The sequence below is a fragment of the Phyllobates terribilis genome, unplaced genomic scaffold (genome assembly GCF_046119375.1).
Source record: "Phyllobates terribilis strain yellow unplaced genomic scaffold, ASM4611937v1 Scaffold_2__4_contigs__length_985480577, whole genome shotgun sequence".
NCBI classification, from domain to species: Eukaryota; Metazoa; Chordata; class Amphibia; order Anura; family Dendrobatidae; genus Phyllobates; species Phyllobates terribilis.
The window spans coordinates 126,716,208-126,735,512 of NW_027362762.1; the positions used below are offsets into that span (position 1 = coordinate 126,716,208).

A 19,305-nucleotide genomic window follows, 5' to 3' on the forward strand; every position below is an offset into this window, starting at 1 on the left:
ATATTATATTGCCTCTCACCTCTCTAGAGTTATGGATTGGTGTAGGAATGGATCTGAAGCATGGGTTTGGATTTAACAAAGTTTTACAAACATCCCTCTAATAACTACCCCTCGGCTTGATTTATCTACAATTTCTACACTCAAAACTCATCCGTTAATTGGGACCACTCTGACATGCTACTGTGGCGCCCTGCTGCGCACTGGTGCCACAGATCCCAGAAGGGTGCATGGATGGAATTCTCCACAAGAGGCCCTCACACATTCACACACCTCTACCCTACCACCTCAGACCAGCAGAGGGAGCCCGTAAGGGATATATATAGGGAGGGTGGAGCCAGGCAGCTCAGTCTCAGTTGGAGTTTCAGTGAGGTAGTTAGTCTCTCGGACACAGAGAGGGACAGAGCTCAGAGTTGAGCTGAGAGCGTGCTGACGCTCAGAGAGCAGCGAAGAGGCAGCACGCTGGCTGCTGTGCTTAGGCGAGCCAAGGCCTACAGCACGTGTGAAGGCCTAGTGAGGGCCCTGAGTGTGGCCGAAGGCGAGAGGAGAAGGAAGAAGTAGTGAGGGGGCAGAGGAGCATACCAGGCTCACCCCGAAATATATACCGGACACCGGGTCCGCGCCTACAGGGACCCTTTACACCCAGTAGGAACCACTGGAACCCCTGGAGGACTACAGGTCCCAGGATCACCAAATGCTGATTGCAGTACCAGGGCTAGGAGTCACGGAGACCCCAGCGTCCAGGGAGTGTGATCTCCAAAGAGAAGGCCCTACCACCAGGTCAGCAGGTGCAAAGAGAGACAGTAATCAAGCTAGGCCTAGCTCCAGGAGGCCCTATACCCGCTCACTGGGGAGAGTCCAAAAGTGCGCCCTTCACCCGGAGTACCCTGGACCGTGCCTGCAGCATCACCAGTAAAGGTACTGAAGCTTACCCCCGTGTGAGTGTCCGTCTTTCCTCCGGGACCATCCTGCCGTCTCTCCCCTGCACCACCATTCATTACACCCCCACACTGCCCTGGAGCTAGCTCTACCTGTGGAGAGCCACACCATCCCTGCTGCCGTATCACCAGCTCCAGAGGACTGCTCCGCAGCGGCGGCTCCCCTTAGCCGCATTCCACAGGTGGTGTCACAAACTTTCCAAATCCCCTATAAATATTCCCCTTTTTACTGACCGCCTTGGATCACGGACCGGGCCAGCCACCGTGATATCCCCCACCGGCATACGCAGAGGCCCAGCTGCCGAGTATCCCACGGCCCAGGGGGCGCGTCACTACAATAATCCCTCGGTTCGTTCATCAATTCTGCCCCCATATTCCTCTATGTACCCTATCTTGGGCAATCCACTTTTCCTCCCGGGAATAGAGGATGACATTTTTCGATCCTGGTTAAACAATGGCAATTTCAGAGTGACACACTTCGGACAGGGAAACTTGTGGCCTTCAAAAGAACATTTTCAGGGTCTTTTAACTATTTCTCCCTTGGGACACTCGAGAATTGGCCAACTTTAATTTTTTTTTCAATCTCTCCCACCTAGAGCCTTTTATAAAAACGATAAAACAATTTTTGGGGTGGAATGTTCAAATACCGACATACTTTGTCATTCTCGTATTCCCTACTGATTGAACCCCTGGACCAGTCAAAAACACGCTTCCAATCTCAATGGGAGAGAGATCTGGGTTGCACCTTAACGAGGGATCAGTGGAGGCGTATATTCACCTTGACACATAAATCATCCATCAGCTCACGATTTCAGGAGGCCAGCTACAAACTGTTTCTCGATGGTATAGGGTCCCAACTCACCTACACTCTATATTTCCAGATGCTAGTCCTATGTGTTGGAGATGTGGGGAGGAGGAAGGTGACCTACTACATATTTTCTGGACCTGTAAACTTCTTTCTCCTTTCTGGGAAAAAGTACAATTAGTGATTCTTAAATTCACTGTAGCATCGGCGTCTCTGCCCCGTACTAGGCAGAGACGCCGTCCCTCTCACCTCCCCGCTCCTGGCGCGGCGTCCTCCAGCGCTTCTCTCCCCGCTGCTTCCGGCACGCGCTCCTTCCCCGGCAGTGTGCTTAGGGCGCGCGCGTTCACCCTCTCTTAAAGGGACCGCGCGCGCCGTCCTAAGGAGTCCCCGGCCAATTGCCGGAGGACCTCCCATATTTAAGGCACCTCCTCCAAAATGGAGGTGCCCGAGCAATGTTGTTGCAAAGCCTTCACTCTGCTTCAGCCCTCAGGTCCCGTGACCAGTTACCAGCCAGTCACCTGCCAGATTCCTGCTTGTTACCTGCCAGTCACCTGCCGGATTCCTGCCTGTTACCTGCCAGTTACCTGCCAGTTACCTGCTTGATACCTGCCTGATATCCGTTTACCTGCTTGCAAGCCTGCGGACCGACGGTCTGCTTTCCGACACCTGTCAGTCTGTCTATGGACCAGCCTGCCTGCTCACCTGGGAGCGCTCATCTGCTACCTGCCTGCTAGCCTACCTGGAGGCTCCGCCGTCACTTGCCGTGACCACCTGCCTGTCCAGAGACTCTTGCCTGCTCACCTGGGAGCGCTCACCTTCTACCTGTCTGCTAGCCTACCTGGAGGCTCTGCCATCACTTGCCGTGACCACCTGCCCGTCCAGAGACTCTCGCCCGCTCACCTGGGAGCGCTCACCAGCCACCTGCCTTCTGTCCTTCTACCCAGAGACTGTCCCTGTCACTTGCCGTGAGTACCCGTCCTTTTACCCAGAGACTGTCCCTGTCACTTGCCGTGACTACCTGCCCCTCTACCCAGAGACTGTCCCTGTCACTTGCCGTGACTACCTGCCCCTCTACCCAGAGACTGTCCCTGTCACTTGCCGTGACTACCTGCCCGTCTTCCCTGGGAGCCACCCGCTTCCTTACAAGGACTGCCCCCTTGTATAGTTGCACAGAGGTTCCACCTCCCAGACCCGTTACATTCACTGATCTTACTACAGACCTTGACCCCGCTCTCGTCCTTCTCCATCACAGCAACATCCCTTTAAAAACATATAAAAACTCGATACTGAGACACTTGATCACGTCTGCTAGAGCATGTATTCCCTTGTTATGGAAAAGTAAAAATATCCCGACAATCTCACTTTGGTTCTCTAAAATAAATGAGATTATGTTAATGGAGGAGCTCACCTTCACGATCAATAACTCCCATAATATATTTTATAAAACATGGTTCTACTGGCTGGAGTTTAAATCTTCCGCTGATTACCTTGACCTTATAGGGGAGAACTAAGTCTATACTTCAGGAGCCTCTCTGACATTACCCTTACCCATATATCCCTTCCCCCACTTCCCTTTGTCTTTGTGTGTATTTGTGTTTCTGGTTTTAACTTCTTCTCGTTTTTTCTTTTATTACCCCTCTTGGTTAAGTCACATGAATATGTAATGACTTAATGTTTAAGTCTGAGTCACCACGTCAGTATATCCTAAAACACGTTGGACCAATGTAATATCAGCTACTCTACCTTGGATTGCGTTTACTTCTTTCATTTTGTTTTCAAATGTTTTGGAAACACTGTTTATTGTTATGGTGATGTGGTCATGTTTGACCTACTACGCAAGGTGTGGGAAAGACGTAGTGCAACACAAAGGGAAGAAGGAAAGAGAGCCCAGACTCTAGGGAAAGGGAGGAAGTGGAGACCTCCTAGGTTGATCTAGTGTCACCCTGTCTCCCCTAACGTCCCTTTATTGGCTCTTCACCAATCACCACATGCGTGCCTCGCCCTGTCTTTTCCTGGCGTATGACTAAGGCTAGGGAAGGAAGGAGATGTGCACTAGTTGATCTCCATTAAACACTATAGACAACAGGGGTAGACAAACAGGGGGAAATTGCTTAGCTTTAGATGAACTTCAGACAAATGCGCACACGTCCTCAACCTACAGAGAGGATGAAGTACTGCTCTTGCTAAAGCTTTCACAGGTAGTAGTGAATATGGCCGGCACCTCCCTCTGAAACACAGCAGGTATTTATACACCCAGGCAGGGTGTTAATTAGCCAGAGGGAGGTAGCTGCTGGGTCCTAGAGACAGTCTCTAAGAAGATGTCTGTAATACCAAACGTAGAGATCTCCTGCAACCAACTGCAGGGCGACTGTCTGTCACCTCTGACTCACTCGTGACAGTGACACAACTAGTACCCAGTGTTCGCATTTGCATTTGTATTCCCTTTTCAAAATTTAATAAAGATAAATTTCTAAAAAAAACAAAACACCAGTACAAATGTAAACCAAATATAAAAACAGAACTAAATGTTTTTAGAATTCAAAAGGAGAAACGTTGCAACAAAAACACCACACACAGTCCACACTATGACAAAAAAATATCAGCTTTTATCAAGGCTGCAAAATCAGAATTCCCAAATTCCCAAGCAGTAAAGTTGCTTATGTGCACGTAAGGAGTCTTAAAATAGGATTTTGCCTTTTTTATGCTGTCGAGAATGGGAAGGAACAATTTTTTTGCCTTCTTCTGTTGAGATTTGCACTAATTATTGGCCTGCACACGTCGTAAATATGGATGTACAAATGTGTTTCTAAATTGCTAATGAATCTTTATAATGCCCCATAGTCTTCTCTGGGTGGCGTACTACTCTTCCATAAAATTTGGGGTTAGTATGGAGATATAGTACATCTGTGTCCATGAAGCCTAAAGCCGATTGCAGAAAGACATCAAAAATTGTTTGTTTTATGTCCTAAACAGAAGAAGGATCTTGTTCATCTGTATGATGTTTTTTATGTGCAAAAATCACGTCTGTATATTGTCCGTATGTCAGTTTCCAACATCCACATGACATCTATTTATTATGATGTTAACTAAAAAAAAGAACCAGTTCAGTTTCTTGTATTATTTTTGCAATTGATTCCTAAAAAAAAGACACCATACAGGTATTGTCCATGTTTTCTGTTTAATCATCCATTGAGTTCAGTGAGAAAGTCCTGTACATATGTTTTTTTTCTTTTTTAATCACAGTCCCTGTATCCATATGGAAAAACCTTTGTCTGAATTGTACCATTTACTTAACCGCAAAAAAAAAAATTAACTGGAGTATGAGTTGGTATGCATGCAAAATAGAAGCATGTTCACACTGGCCAAGGCAGAAACAAAATGAGCAACCCTGCTGTTAGTAAATAAGTAAAAGCAATAGTGCATATAAATAATATTGGGTACTTAGTAAACACCGTTTTTTGATAAAAAAAATAAAAAGTGTAAAAGCCATCATACCAGCGTCAAGGTGACCCCAATCGGGATAGTCCTAACCTCTAGTATTAAAACTTTACCATGCGTCATAGTGACGTCAGTGTGAATAAGGACCGAGCAGGACCGGGTCCAGAACATTAGTACTCAGTTTACTAAGTACCGGTACCCTTTTTATTTATATGCACTATTGCTTATACTTACAGCATTGAATATGTTCATGTACATTTTGTTTATGTCTTAGGTTTTGTTGAATTGTACCATTGACTTAGATCGATCCTGTCTTGCACACGGACAGACAATTACTCAGCTCTAAAGCAATATATATATTTCTTTGAAGACTATGCTAAGCAACAAGTATACTTATTGACCTGTATGGACAGGTAGAATTAACTGGAAATGTAAAACTTTTATCAATATTAGAAAATATTTCAGACTTTGCTATACTTTAGAAGTTGTGTGTACTTACCTGCAGGTGCTGATTGCAGTTCTAGCCCCGTGAAGGTGTGAGCGCCCTTCTGTGCCTCTACTTCTTTTGCATGGTGTGTACACGCCTCTTACACTTTAGTATGTTGTCACCAACACGGATATCCTTCGGTTTGATTCAGAGCAGCACTGAGAAAAGGGAATTCATTTCTATAGAGACCGCAGTCGCCATAGTATCATAACTATGCATAGATAGTGATACCAGTGCACTACAGTCCAGTGTTACAGCCAGGTATCACAATGAGCTCAGTGTCAACTTTGCGACAAAAAAAAAATGTATTTACACTACAGAGCCGAGATCAGAAAGTAGAAATGCAGGTTTTAATTCTCTACTTAGAAATGCCTAAAACAAGATACAAAGGTGATACTATTGCACTGTAGTGTAGAGAAAATGGCATACTACGAGTCCAAAAAAGTGCATTGGTGTAATGAAAATAAATAAACCTGACCAAACAAATATTATATTTTAAAGGGAATCTGTCACCAGGTTTTTGCTCCTGTATCTGAGAGCGGCATGATGTAGGGGACGAGACCATGATTCCAGTGACGTGTCACTTACTGAGCTGCTTGCTGTCATTTTGATAAAATCACTGTTTTCTCTGCTGCAGATCTAGCAGTTCTCTGAATGCTGAGCTCTGTATAACCCTGCCGACATCACTGATTGGCAGCTTTCCGTGTACACTGTGCATAGGCAGGAAGCTGGCAATCAGTGGTGGGGGTGGGGGTTATACAAAGCTCATGAATATGGAGGACTCCCTGCCTTCAGGTTTACTAGTCCTCAAATTATATTTATCCTGCGAAATAAACATTGATTTTGTCAAAACTACAGTAAGCAGCCCAGTAACTGATACATCGCTAGAATCAGGGTCTCTGCCCCTATATTATGCTTCTCTCAGATTAGGTAGCAGAATCCTGACAATGATTTGATAGGTGGTTGATATTAGAACAGTGAAGAACATGGCTGCTTTCTTACATTTACAGTGCCACTCTTGTCCATGGGTTATGTCTGGTATTGCAGCTCAGACTTATTTGAATGGACAAGAACTACCATACCATATACAGCCTCTAGACAAGAGTGGCGCTGTGTCTGATACAATCTATAATTAGTGGATAGACTTTTTGAGACTACATATAGGGGAATTTGAGATCTGTCTGAACAGTTAGGTGGCAGAGAGGGGATAAAAATATAAAAATCAGCGGAAAAAAAATCACTTGTTTTGGGGTCGCCATATTCGGAGACCCACAAGTTACATTTTTTTCCATCAGCAGAGCTGTATGAAGGCTTATTTTTTGAGTGACAAGCTGTAGTTTTCATTGGTGCCATTTCGTGGTACATGTGAATTTTTGATCAGTTTATTAACTCTTTGGGAGGCAAAAAGAACAAAAAAATAGCAATTCTATACTTTGTTCATTGTCTTTTAAACACCATTCACTGTTTGGTATAATTGTCAGGAGATTTATTTATTTCATTTATTATGATACTTACTTTATTTTGTGGGTTGATATAATCATGAGAATACCAAATATATATAGTTTTTTATGGTTTGCTTTTACAAAATAAATTACATTAAAAACAACACCATATCCTGACACTACCAATTTTTTTTTTTCATAAATGGGGTGTATGAACTTTTTTTCTTGCAGGATTTGCCTGTTGTTTTTATTGTCACCATTTTTGGGTATGTACAGCTTTTTGATTACTGCTTATTTTTTGTGAGCAGGCATGAACAAAAAAAAAAATTTAATTTCGGACTGTTTTTAAATGTTTTTTTTTTTTTTTTACAGAGTTCACTGTGCAGTACAATTGTCATGGCTATGTACTGCATGTGACAACATTCTCTAATTTTCTTAATAAGTCGGGCCTGTGGGGAAGGGTGTCAAGACAAAAGTCTTTTCTTAAAAAAAAAAAAAAGAAATTAAAGCCCAGATATGTTTTGCCAAAACCCAAAAGCATGTTGAAAAACGTGTTATGTTCTGATGAGAACAAGGTTGAATTTTTGGCCTAAATTTCAAAAGGTATGTTCGAAGCCAAGCTAACACTGCATATCACAAAAGAACACAATACCCAGAGTGAAGCATAATGGAGGCAGCATTATCCTTTGGAGCCATCTTTTGGCAGCTGGCTTTAGTCAAGGCGCAGGGAATTATGAACAGTTCCAAATCTCAGTCAAATTTGCAACAAAACTTTCAGGCCTCTGCTAAAAAGCTGAAGAGGAATTTAACCTTTCAGCATGACAATGACTGTAAGCATATAAATCAACAATATAATGGTTTTGCTATAAGCCAGAGTGTAGACCTGAATCAAATTGAAAATCTGTAGTTGACCTGAAGGCGGCGTTATAAACAGGAGATGCTCTCAAAAAAAGACAGATTTTGAGCGCTAACACAAGACAGAGTAAGCAAAAATTGCCAATACTTGATGTGCCATGCTGATAGACTCCTACCCAAAAAGACGGAATGCTGTCATAAATTCAAAGGCTACTGCAGAAAAGAAGTAGTTTAAGGGTGTGAATATTTATTCAATTATTTTAGTTTTTTATTACTATTTTTCCACCTGAAACTATTTTAGTTAATTGTTTTCAATGAATTTATACAGATTATAGGTAACATTAAAGGTAGAGAAAGTTCTGAAATGATTCATCTAGCTATTATTTTTTTTAAAAAAAAAACAATTTCTACATACAAGAACAATTTGCTACAAAGCAAAATAAAAGTAAGTGTGGACTGGGTCAAGTTCTTTGACAAAGTCAGATTTAGGAAAATCTGATATGGACTTTTATTTTTGGAAAGATCTGTAGGAAGGTAGTGGGACGGATCTTTCCCTTCAGTCTGGGTCTTGCAAGTGGCCCGTGGCCACGATTCACATTTAATCCTGCAGGTAAGGGTTGGGTGTGTCAGTTTTTGGTTTCATGTGCAGAAGAGCTAGAAGTTCTGAGTATGCCTAGCTGTGTGAGATTGAACACAGACCAGAGTCTGAGCAACCACAGCTCTCGTGATTCCTACAGGAGTGCAGGTGCAAGAGGTAAAGCAGACATAGGACCCAAGATTCCTATAGTGGTGAAGGCGCCCACAGCACCGAACTGTATACGGATGTTATCAGCTGTGATCCAGATGTGAAAAGGTTTGTGCTTTGAATGTGAAATAAAGCCTTTGTGTTGAAATTACCTGGTGGAAAAGCTGCTGCTTTACTATATATATATATATATATAAATATATATATATAGTACAGACCAGAAGTTTGGACACACCTCATTTAAAGATTTTTCTCTATTTTCATGACTATGAAAATTGAACATTCACACTGAAGGCATCAAAACTATGAATTAACACATGTGGAATTATATACTTAAGAAAAAAGTGTGGAACAACTGAAAATATGTCTTATATTCTAGGTTCTTCAAAGTTGCCACCTTTTGCTTTGATGACTGCTTTGCACTCTTGGAATTCTCTTGATGAGCTTCAAGAGGTAGTCACTGGAAATGGTTTTCACTTCACAGGTGTGCCCTGTCAGGTTTAATAAGTGGGATTTCTTGCCTTATAAATGGGGTTGGGACCATCAGTTATGTTGTGCAGAAGTCTGGTGGATACACAGCTTATAGTCCTACTGAATAGACTGTTAGAATTTGTATTATGGCAAGAAAAAAGCAGCAAAGTAAAGAAAAACGAGTGGCCATCATTACTTTAAGAAATGAAGGTCAGTCAGTCCGAAAAATTGGGAAAACTGTGAAAGTGTCCCCAAGTGCAGTTGCAAAAACCATCAAGCGCTACAAAGAAACTGGCTCACATGAGGACCGCCCCAGGAAAGGAAGACCAAGAGTCACCTCTGCTTCTGAGGATAAGTGTATCCGAGTCACCAACCTCAGAAATCGCAGGTTAACAGCAGCTCAGATTAGAGACCAGGTCAATGCCACACAGAGTTCTAGCAGCAGACACATCTCTACAACAACTGTTAAGAGGAGACTTTGTGCAGCAGGCCTTCATGTAAAATAGCTGCTAGGAAACCACTGCTAAGGACAGGCAACAAGCAGAAGAGACTTGTTTGGGCTAAAGAACACAAGGAATGGACATTAGACCAGTGGAAATCTGTGCTTTGGTCTGATGAGTCCAAATTTGAGATCTTTGGTTCCAACCACCGTGTCTTTGTAGAAAAGGTGAACGGATGGACTCTACATGCCTGGTTCCCACTGTGAAGCATGGAGGAGGAGGTATGATGGTGTGGGGGTGCTTTGCTGGTGACACTGTTGGGGATTTATTCAAAATTGAAGGCATACTGAACCAACATGGCTACCACAGCATCTTGCAGCGGCATGCTATTCCATCCGGTTTGCGTTTAGTTGGACCATCATTTATTTTTCAACAGGACAATGACCCCAAACACACCTCCAGGCTGTGTAAGGGCTATTTGACCAAGAAGGAGAGTGATGGGGTGCTACGCCAGATGACCTGGCCTCCACAGTCACCAGAACTGAACCCAATCGAGATGGTTTGGGGTGAGCTGGACCGCAGAGTGAAGGCAAAAGGGCCAACAAGTGCTAAGCATCTCTGGGAACTCCTTCAAGATTGTTGGAAGACCATTTCCGGTGACTACCTCTTGAAGCTCATGAAGAGAATGCCAAGAGTGTGCAAAGCAGTCAACAAAGCAAAAGGTGGCTACTTTGAAGAACCTAGAATATAAGACATATTTTCAGTTGTTTCGCACCTTTTTGTTAAGTACATAATTCCACATGTGTTAATTCATAGTTTTGATGCCTTCAGTGTGAATGTACAATTTACATAGTCATGAATACAGAAAAATCTTTAAATGAGAAGGTGTGTCCAAACTTTTAGTCTGTACTGTATATAGGTTATATTTTAAGACTGTTTTCTTTTTGAAAATATGTAAACCATTTTCTGCAACCCTATTTTTGATCCAAGTACTAACCACTGCGAACATCCTTCCAAATTAACCCAAATGTCAGGCCATCACTGTTTGGCCTATATGGAAGACGATCAGATGCTTAAAATGGTTGGTACTTTTTGTATAGATAGCACATCCTTAGGAGAGGTAATCTACTCTATAAGATGGGGGTGCGACACCCGGCACCTCCATCAAACTGTTGTTCTCAGAGTTGGCTAGATGTGCTCAGTTGCGTTTGCTGCACAGCTCCATAATGGCCATTTCCAGGTATTCTAATCAATAGGGGATGGATATGCAGTACACAGCCCGCTGCCACTGTGCCATGCAGCTCCGCAACTCAGCACATCCGACAACAAGCTGATTGGGAACAGCTGATTAGCGGGAGTGTCGGATCCCACCGATCAGATATTGATGACCTATCTTAAGAGTAGACCACCAATACAAAAATTCCAGACAACCCCTTTAAGCTTGCCCATTATTACTGCGTCCATTAGATCTAAATCTGTATTCACATATCCACACGACTTGCCCTAGTGCGGTCTCATTTTATCGAGAGCACTCAAACTGGATGTATTTACGCATCCGTTAAAATCACTACTAAATATTAGGTTAATGATTCACAGGAATGCTAAATCCTCAAAAAAAGAGTACATATTGTGAGTTTGTAAGGACAACTGCAGACGCATACCCCCAAAAAAAAAAAAAACACCAATGGTAGTGTATTTTGGCTTTGTAAAAAAAAGGGGTTTAATAGAAGGCTAGTACAGATTCTAATTTGCTGGCTTCCATCTTTCTCCAGTTTTTATTGTCCACATCAATGAGAAATAATCTTACAGAAATGTATACACCTTTTAAAGACCCATACAAGACGACACAACTGTAACGTTCATCCTAACGCAGCAAATCTGTTGTATTTTAACAAACCCTTAGTAGGAGGTTATCATTTTTACCGTCCCTTGAAACTACATCTTTTCACCCTGGTGCTTTAGTTGCTTGTAGTATATAATAGACATTGGCCCCGATTCATCAAAGTGTTTATACCGGTTTGGGTGTAAAACACTTTGAAAAGTCGCACAATTTTTGTGCAATGCAGTTGTGCAAATATTTTGAGGTTTTTGGAGTTTCCACACCAGTTTCAGGCTCTTCTAAAATGGGCCGAGTTGGGAAAGAAATGTGGCGGCGTTTCTTATGTCAGAAAGGTTACTCTAGTCTCCGCTTGGAGTAGCATTTCTGCTGAGGTGCACCACAATAATAAGATGCGCCAGAATTCATTAACTGGCATGGGCCTCTCAAGGAATTCGGCGCCTGTTATTCCTGCACGCCCCCCCATTAAGACAGATGTATGAAACACCAGTCTTCATGAATCAGGGCCATAATCTTTCTATCCTTGGTATAAAAGAAATCAGGGCAGTGTAGACTGTAAATCCTGAGCAGTCAGATATTCTCTTCTCTTGAGTTTAATGTATGCAAGCAAAAAATAATGGGCACTCCAGATATTTGGTTGTGTACCTACCTAACATTTAGATTTTTTTCATTTTTGGGAAGGAGGGTTGAGTTTTGTTGAAAGAATAAAAGCAAAATATTTTAAATAATGCAGATATTTAACTATGCATGTTTGTTCTTGCACACCTGTTTTATTAGACTACACATGTCACACTCTGGCCCGTGGGTCAAATCTGGCCCGCAGAGTGGTTATAGTTGGCCCACGACATCAGAACCGCTACCCCTATGTGGGGTCATTATTCTGTATGGAGGACTATGTAGGGCCCATTATTCTGTATGGAGGACCATGTGGGGCCATTATTCTGTATGGAGGACTATGTGTGGCATATTATTCTGCATGGAGGACTATGTGGGGCCCATTATACTGTATGGAGGACTATGTGTGGGCCATTATACTGTATGGAGGACTATGTGAGGCCCATTATACTGTATGGAGGACTATGTGGGGCCAATATACTGTATGGAGGACTATGTGGGGCCATTATACTTTATGGAGTACTATGTGGGGCCCATTATACTGTATGGAGGACTATGTAGGGCCAATATACTGTATGGAGGACTATGTGGGGCCATTATACTGTATGGAGTACTATGTGGGGCCCATTATACTGTATGGAGGACTATGTGAGGCCCATTATTCTGTATGGAGGACTATGTGAGGCCCATTATACTGTATTGAGGACTATGTGGGGCCCATTATACTGTATTGAGGACTATGTGGGGCCCATTATTCCGTATGGAGAACTATGTGGACCCATTATTCCATATGGAGGACTATGTGAGGCCCATTATTCTGTATGGAGGACTATTGGGGCCCATTATACTGTATGTTGGTTGGCCCGCGACTTTGTCCAAGTTTTTCATTTTGGTCCTTTGTGTGTTTAAGTTTGACATCCCTGTACTAGACCAATCTGACAACTGTACACGTCACACCCATATTACTGCCTGCTGACACATTTTGCACCCTGTACCTACCTATTACGTCCTTTTTGGCAAGGGTTGATAAGATGTAAAGTTATTTACAAAATGTATAGTAGAAGAAAAAGTGGCAATGACAATGCACAGGGTAGTTTAAAAGAAAAATAGACATATACACCAAAAAAAGCATACTGTGGCTAAAACTAGGAAAAACAGGTGCACCAAACCTCCACTGGCATCCAGGTAGTAATATTATCAAATGCAGGTCACAAATTGGACTCTATTGCCTTTCGCCAAGTGTATTATGGGAGGAAGTGGAGAGTGTTATGGAATATGTGGCACACCATTTATCTGTCACAGCGAGATGATGTTACCTCTGACAGAGACACTGTCTGAGTCAGTGTTCTGCATGTGTACATTAAAAACTGATGTGCGAATGTGCCCTTATTGACTAGAGTAATTTAGATGAGTAGTCCAGCTATACTTATTACCCAATTTCTAGAGGATCTGCCCACAATCTAGTGTGTTAGAGCAGGGTTCCCCAACTCCAGTCCTCAAGGCCCACCAACAGGTCATGTTTTCAGGATTTCCTTAGTATTACACAGGTGATAATTGCATCACCTGCACAGGCAACAATTCCATCACCTGTGCAATACTAATGAAATCCTGAAAACATGACCTGTTGGTGGGCCTTGAGGACTGGAGTTGGGGAACCCTGTGTTAGAGGAATGCCATCTGTCTATCCATTGTTTATCAAACTGAATGTAACCCATCAGTTTCTTTGTTTTCCTAGGAGACAAGTACTGCCAGTAGCTGTCACACCACGTGAGGTAAGGAATAAGTGTACAATGACGGAAAGAGAGGGAAGGGAATCCAACAACTAGGGAAAGGGGGAGTGGAGACCCCTAGGCAGATCTAATATCACCCTAGAGAGATAACGTCTTTGGTGTCCTCCAAGGGCACCAAAGACGAGACTAGCCGACTGCTATTACTCCAAGCCTGCACAGAGGTTGAAGCCTGCACAGGGGTACATAGAACTATCACCAGCGACTCTCTGGAGAAACAAGTTTTTAACTACCAAGCAAGGGTGTGTCAATCAGCAGCAGAAGGTAGAGGTCGCTGCTGGGTCCAAAAGGGAGAAGGCTATAACTATACTACAGAGAGGATTAAGAAGGCTTCTGCAATGCCAGGCGCAGCGACCTTCTACAGCCGGATCCAGAGCAACTGTCTGTCACACCCGGGAAATAACCTGCTGATCTAGTTGATCTCATGTCGTCATAACTCAAGTGGCTTCCATGTGCCACGTTGAGAAGGAAATGTATGGCCTGTCACCAGGGAAGAGGAAGATCACTACTGTGGCGAATGAGCAGGCAACAGTCAAGCCTAAATGTACATTTTAATCTAGCGGATGACAATGTGAAATAGTGAAACATTTTAATCAGAAAGTACAAACATCCGATACACAGGACACAAGCTACATGTTTGAAAAGGTTTTTCCATTTATTACCATTGTCAACTCAGAAGAATGACAGAATTATTATTTTACACAACGCATTTAAAGAAAAGTTAATTCATTTCATGATTCCAGAAAATTCACAATATTATGACTGGCAGATGGTGGTCAGCGCAGCATAATTTACACATCTGTAGCACGTAGGTACCATATTACACAGCTTGTCCAGTGCTTTGTCCATAAAGAGCATCTACAGAATTCATTTGGTACATAGACACATAGATGACATGTATCGAGGGAAAACAGCATTCATTATAATTCATATAATTAATTATATTCTTATACCAAGAATAAATTAAAATTTTTTTACTTTAAGGTCATAATCACATGGCGGATTTTATCTTTGGAAAAATATGACAAAATCTGTAGCAGAAATCCTAGGCTGACCCGTGAATTTCTGCTGCAGATTTGCCATGCTGTGGATTCACATGTGGATTAGTCCTATTCAATTGTACTATCCAACGTGATTTCCTCTCAATCTGCATCAAGATATGACAGGTCACTTTCCCACTACACGATTTTTAAATATTTTTATTCATCACCCGCAGATTCGCTTTGAAAAAATGGTAGGCGAAATACAAGTGGACAGTAATTGGATTTTGTTGCTGAATACATGTGAAGTTTGTGCAATGTGAAAAGGACTAAAATGATTTTCCAATTATCGTTTTTATTATTATTTATATTTATGAATTATTATTTGATTAATACTTCTGTAAAACTGGACTCATGGGTGCACTATTAAAATTATTGTAATTTAATATTTAAAGAAATTAAGTTCAGATTTAATACCCATTTCTCTTATGGCTGTGACATACATAGAAATAAATAGAAAACATATGAATTGAAGTTTGTGGACTGTCGAGGTGCACGCGGACTGCTGAGGTGAACGCGGACCATCGAGGTGCATGCGGGCTGCCAAGGTGCACACAGGCCGTAGAGGTGCACGCGGGCTGCCAAGGTGCACGCGGGCTGTCAAGGTGCACGCGGGCTGTCAAGGTGCACGCGGGCTGTCACGCAGCTGCTGCTACTTCAGTTCTCAACTACTACATAGAAATTAATGGAAATCTATGAGCTGGAGTTTGCAAACTGAAAAGGAGCGCGCCGACTGCCAAGCAGCTACCGCTGCTTCAGTTCTCATTTACTATTCTAAAAAGGCAGATTACACAAGTACAAGACTATAGAGTGATAGATAAAGAGGTATTAGTGTACACTTGTATGTAAGTGGTAGCTTACCAAATAAGAAATTCCATCGAGGCAAGTCAAGTCATAAGCATGCTCACTAGTGACTTAAGCTGGTCAATCACATTAGATGGCTGTCTGCTGATCGATGCTTTGGCCGTCAGCCATCTCTTTTACAGGAGAGCTCGTTCAGCCAAGTACGCCTGTGCTCTCTATTACAGAGCTTCTGACTGACCTCTCTACCCATGGCTTATCTTCAGAAGAACAATGCGATCGGCAGTCCAAAGTCGGACATGCGCGTTCAATATCTCTCCCGACCGTCAGCCGGCACCCCCATAAACATTAGACCGTCAGTTGATATTGGCGGGTTCATCCGACATTAGTCTAATGTGTATGGGAGCCTTTCAATCACCTAACTAAGGCTTATGGCGGGGGATCTAATAATTGGATGTCCAGGACATTTGAGATCTACATGATATGGATCGGGAATAAAGTTGTCAGCATGGAGCTCAGATTGCGGTTACCTGCATCGCGGCACGTGTAACACTCTGCGTAGCTGGAATAGGCGGCCTTTCCTCAGAGAATTCCTATCATTTGAGCGCCCAACACCCAACGTGATTAAGTCGAATTTAATGGAAAAAACAGCAGCAATCCAAACATTTCTCCTTAATCCAGTAACAAAGATACATAGCTGCCATATAAATAAATGCCTGCTTGCCGAACTCCTCCTGACTTATACAGGGCATCACCCTATAATGCGCATATGTCTCAGCAGGTCACATGGATCTACACATTTACTGTCGGCCTTTAACCACCGACTATTGCCTGCCTGACATACTTACTGGTACAGATCACAATCACTAATTAAAGTGGTTGTCCGTTGTTGGGAACAATTTTCTTTTTTCTTAAATGCATTTTATTTTTTGCTAAAAATCTATTTTGTAATTGGGTTTTATTTTATTTTTTAATTCTGCCTCTTATTCCTGTGTGCAGAATGAGTTAACTGAAAAACCATTAGTGAGCTAGTATCCACAGTCTAAGAGGAAAGTTAGTAATGCTTTTAGCTGATTTATGACCACAGATCACATCAAAGTTAAAAGTGCAGGAAAACAAAAAGAATGTAAAAGCGAAAAAGGTGCAAAATAGTAAATGAACTCAAATTGCAACAATTATTTTTAGCCCCCAATACATGGATTTAAAAAAAGAAAAAAGAAGTGGACAACCCAGTGTGTTTTATTGGAGGCCCAATACTAATCTTAATACATTATATTCATTAGAAGGTCAACATTGAAACCTCCTTAGTAGTACAACAGATTATAAAAGTGTAAAAGCAGCAAAATATCCGGTTCTCATATTAAGTGCTATGAATGAATGAGAAAGTTGCAGGAACATATTTAAAACTGGAGTTTCTCAATATTTTATTTTTAGACTAAGACTATTCTTTGACTATATATAATGCATTTCCTACATTCACGGGGATCATATATATGTAACTGTAGTGTAACGTGAAGCTTGCTGGGCTCCAGGGCCGGGTGTGACTGCAACCCCTGCACCCACTATAGTTACGCCTGTCCCCTGCACCCACTATAGTTACGCCCGTCCCCTGCACCCACTATAGTTACGCCCGTCCCCTGCACCCACTGCTGTGAACGGTATGTGACACAGGGATTTTTAGCATATTATGTTGATTGCCATAACCTAACCATATTGTACAAAAATAATACTGTATCTTCGTTGTAAAACTGATGCAAACCTGATTACAGAATTGCAGTGGACAGTAGAAAATACTAATGAAAAACCTAATATTTAAACCTCTGTGTTTCCTCAATAGGTTGTTGTGAAATATGCACATTCATTTTGTAGTTGGCTTTACTATATATGGCACCGGCTCTATGCCAAGGTGATTAGTGGCCTGTCAGAGTCTTCAATAGTTCACCCAGTGGGGGCTTCATATAACATCACCCACCCGAATAACAAACTGATACCATGTACAAAAAATAAATGATATGTTAGGCCATGTAGTCCTGATTGCAGCTCCTAATATTTGGAAAAAGCTCATTTAATTATACCTGTATATTATCTCAGTGTTACAGTGAAAACAAACTAATAAGTCGCTCACCAAGATTACAAAGAACCCAAAGTGTAGAAGGTACAAATGTAACGCTCATTGCTTGGGTTACAGACAGTGATTGTGTTACACCAATGTTGTCCATTTCATGCCCAAGATGGGTTACTATAGTTTATACGCTTAGAGAGGTCCTATCACCGGGAAAACTTTAAGGTGGCAAAAATGTCTATTTAGTAAAATTAATAAAAATACTGTCTAATTTAGTTTAATAGCTGTGGAACTAAAAGGAGACGGACGTCAGCTGAAGGCTCTTCACCGTCTCGCTGTTCTGACAGCTGTGTGAGACTTCCTGCTTCTGATCTAGAAGACACCACAGCTGAGAGAGATGTGAGAGCACCATAGAAGCATAGGGGAGATGTTATCTTCATACTAGAGGTCATTATATAAGAGGTAAAAAATTATTTCTCTGTATTATGAAGGCTAGAAGGAAAAAAAGAGGTAAATCAGGTCCCAGCTTCTGCTCCGTAGGCTGTGGCTGCACGTGTAACAAGGATGAATTGAGTCTCCATTCCAAACCATTTCCAAGCAACTAACCCTTTACAATCTACTGTATCCTCATATATTAGCTACATAGTGACATCTTATCCTATTGCTGATACATAGCAATAGTCCAGGCTCATGACTACAGGGGAGGAAAAATTTTGCCTGAGCTGCTGTTCGTTGGGATGCATTAGTAAATTAATTCTCTTTTCTGTAGAATTCCATTATATTATATGGACTAGTGATTCAACCAAAATAGCCACGCGGGCTACGTACTGCCAAATCTCAGCAGAAGCCTCCACTTTAGCCTTCAGATGTTGTATAGATTCAGCTTACCTCCAAATAGCTGGGTGCATCCCGCCAGATATTGTGCTCACTCTGATAAGGTGAAATTAAGACCTGCGCCCCATGGGTTATTGAGGAAAATCATCTGATATGTATTTGAGAAATGTCTTATAATTTAATCTACAGTCACTTTTTAGACTTTTCTCATAACCGCTTGGTCCTCTTTAAACTGGCCATACCAATTAAAAGACAGCAAAACCCGACAATTGTGGCAGGATCAGCCAACCATCTAATGCAGGGGTCTCAAACACGCGGCCCGCGGGCCGCATGCGGCCCCTGAGGCTGCTTTATGCGGCCCGCAGGCACAGACCCCTTGATGATCCCGACCAGGTCCAGGAGGAGCCGCCGACAGCAGCGCTGAATTGCCGCACAGAGACTGTTTCCCAGCACTGCATTTCCAATGCCAGCCGCCGGCCAATCAGAGGCCAGCAGCTGATATCTGCGTGTCGGCGCAGCGAGTATGACGTCATTGCCATACGCAGCTATCAGCTGCTGGCCTCTGATTGGCCGGCGGCTGGCATTGGAAATGCTGTGCTGGGAGACAGTCTCTGTGCGGCAATGCAGCGCTGCTGTCGGCGGCTCCTCCTGGACCAGGTCGGGATCGTCAAGGGGTCGGACTCTGTGGTGCCTGCGGGCCACATCTGCAGG

At 42.6% G+C, this 19,305-nt stretch overlaps 1 protein-coding gene across 2 annotated transcripts in view; it reads right to left on the reverse strand.

The window, feature by feature from the left end:
- STOML3 (stomatin like 3) overlaps positions 1-5,927 on the reverse strand; it is a 67,090-nt gene extending 61,163 nt beyond the window's left edge. The window contains exon 1 of one of the 2 annotated variants that reach the window (XM_073662576.1): positions 5,678-5,927. The gene's annotated coding sequence lies outside the window, so the exon portion shown is untranslated. The remainder of the gene's footprint in view (positions 1-5,677) is intronic. The other variant, XM_073662575.1, reaches the window with a different exon arrangement.
- Between the last annotated feature and the right edge of the window lie 13,378 nt (positions 5,928-19,305).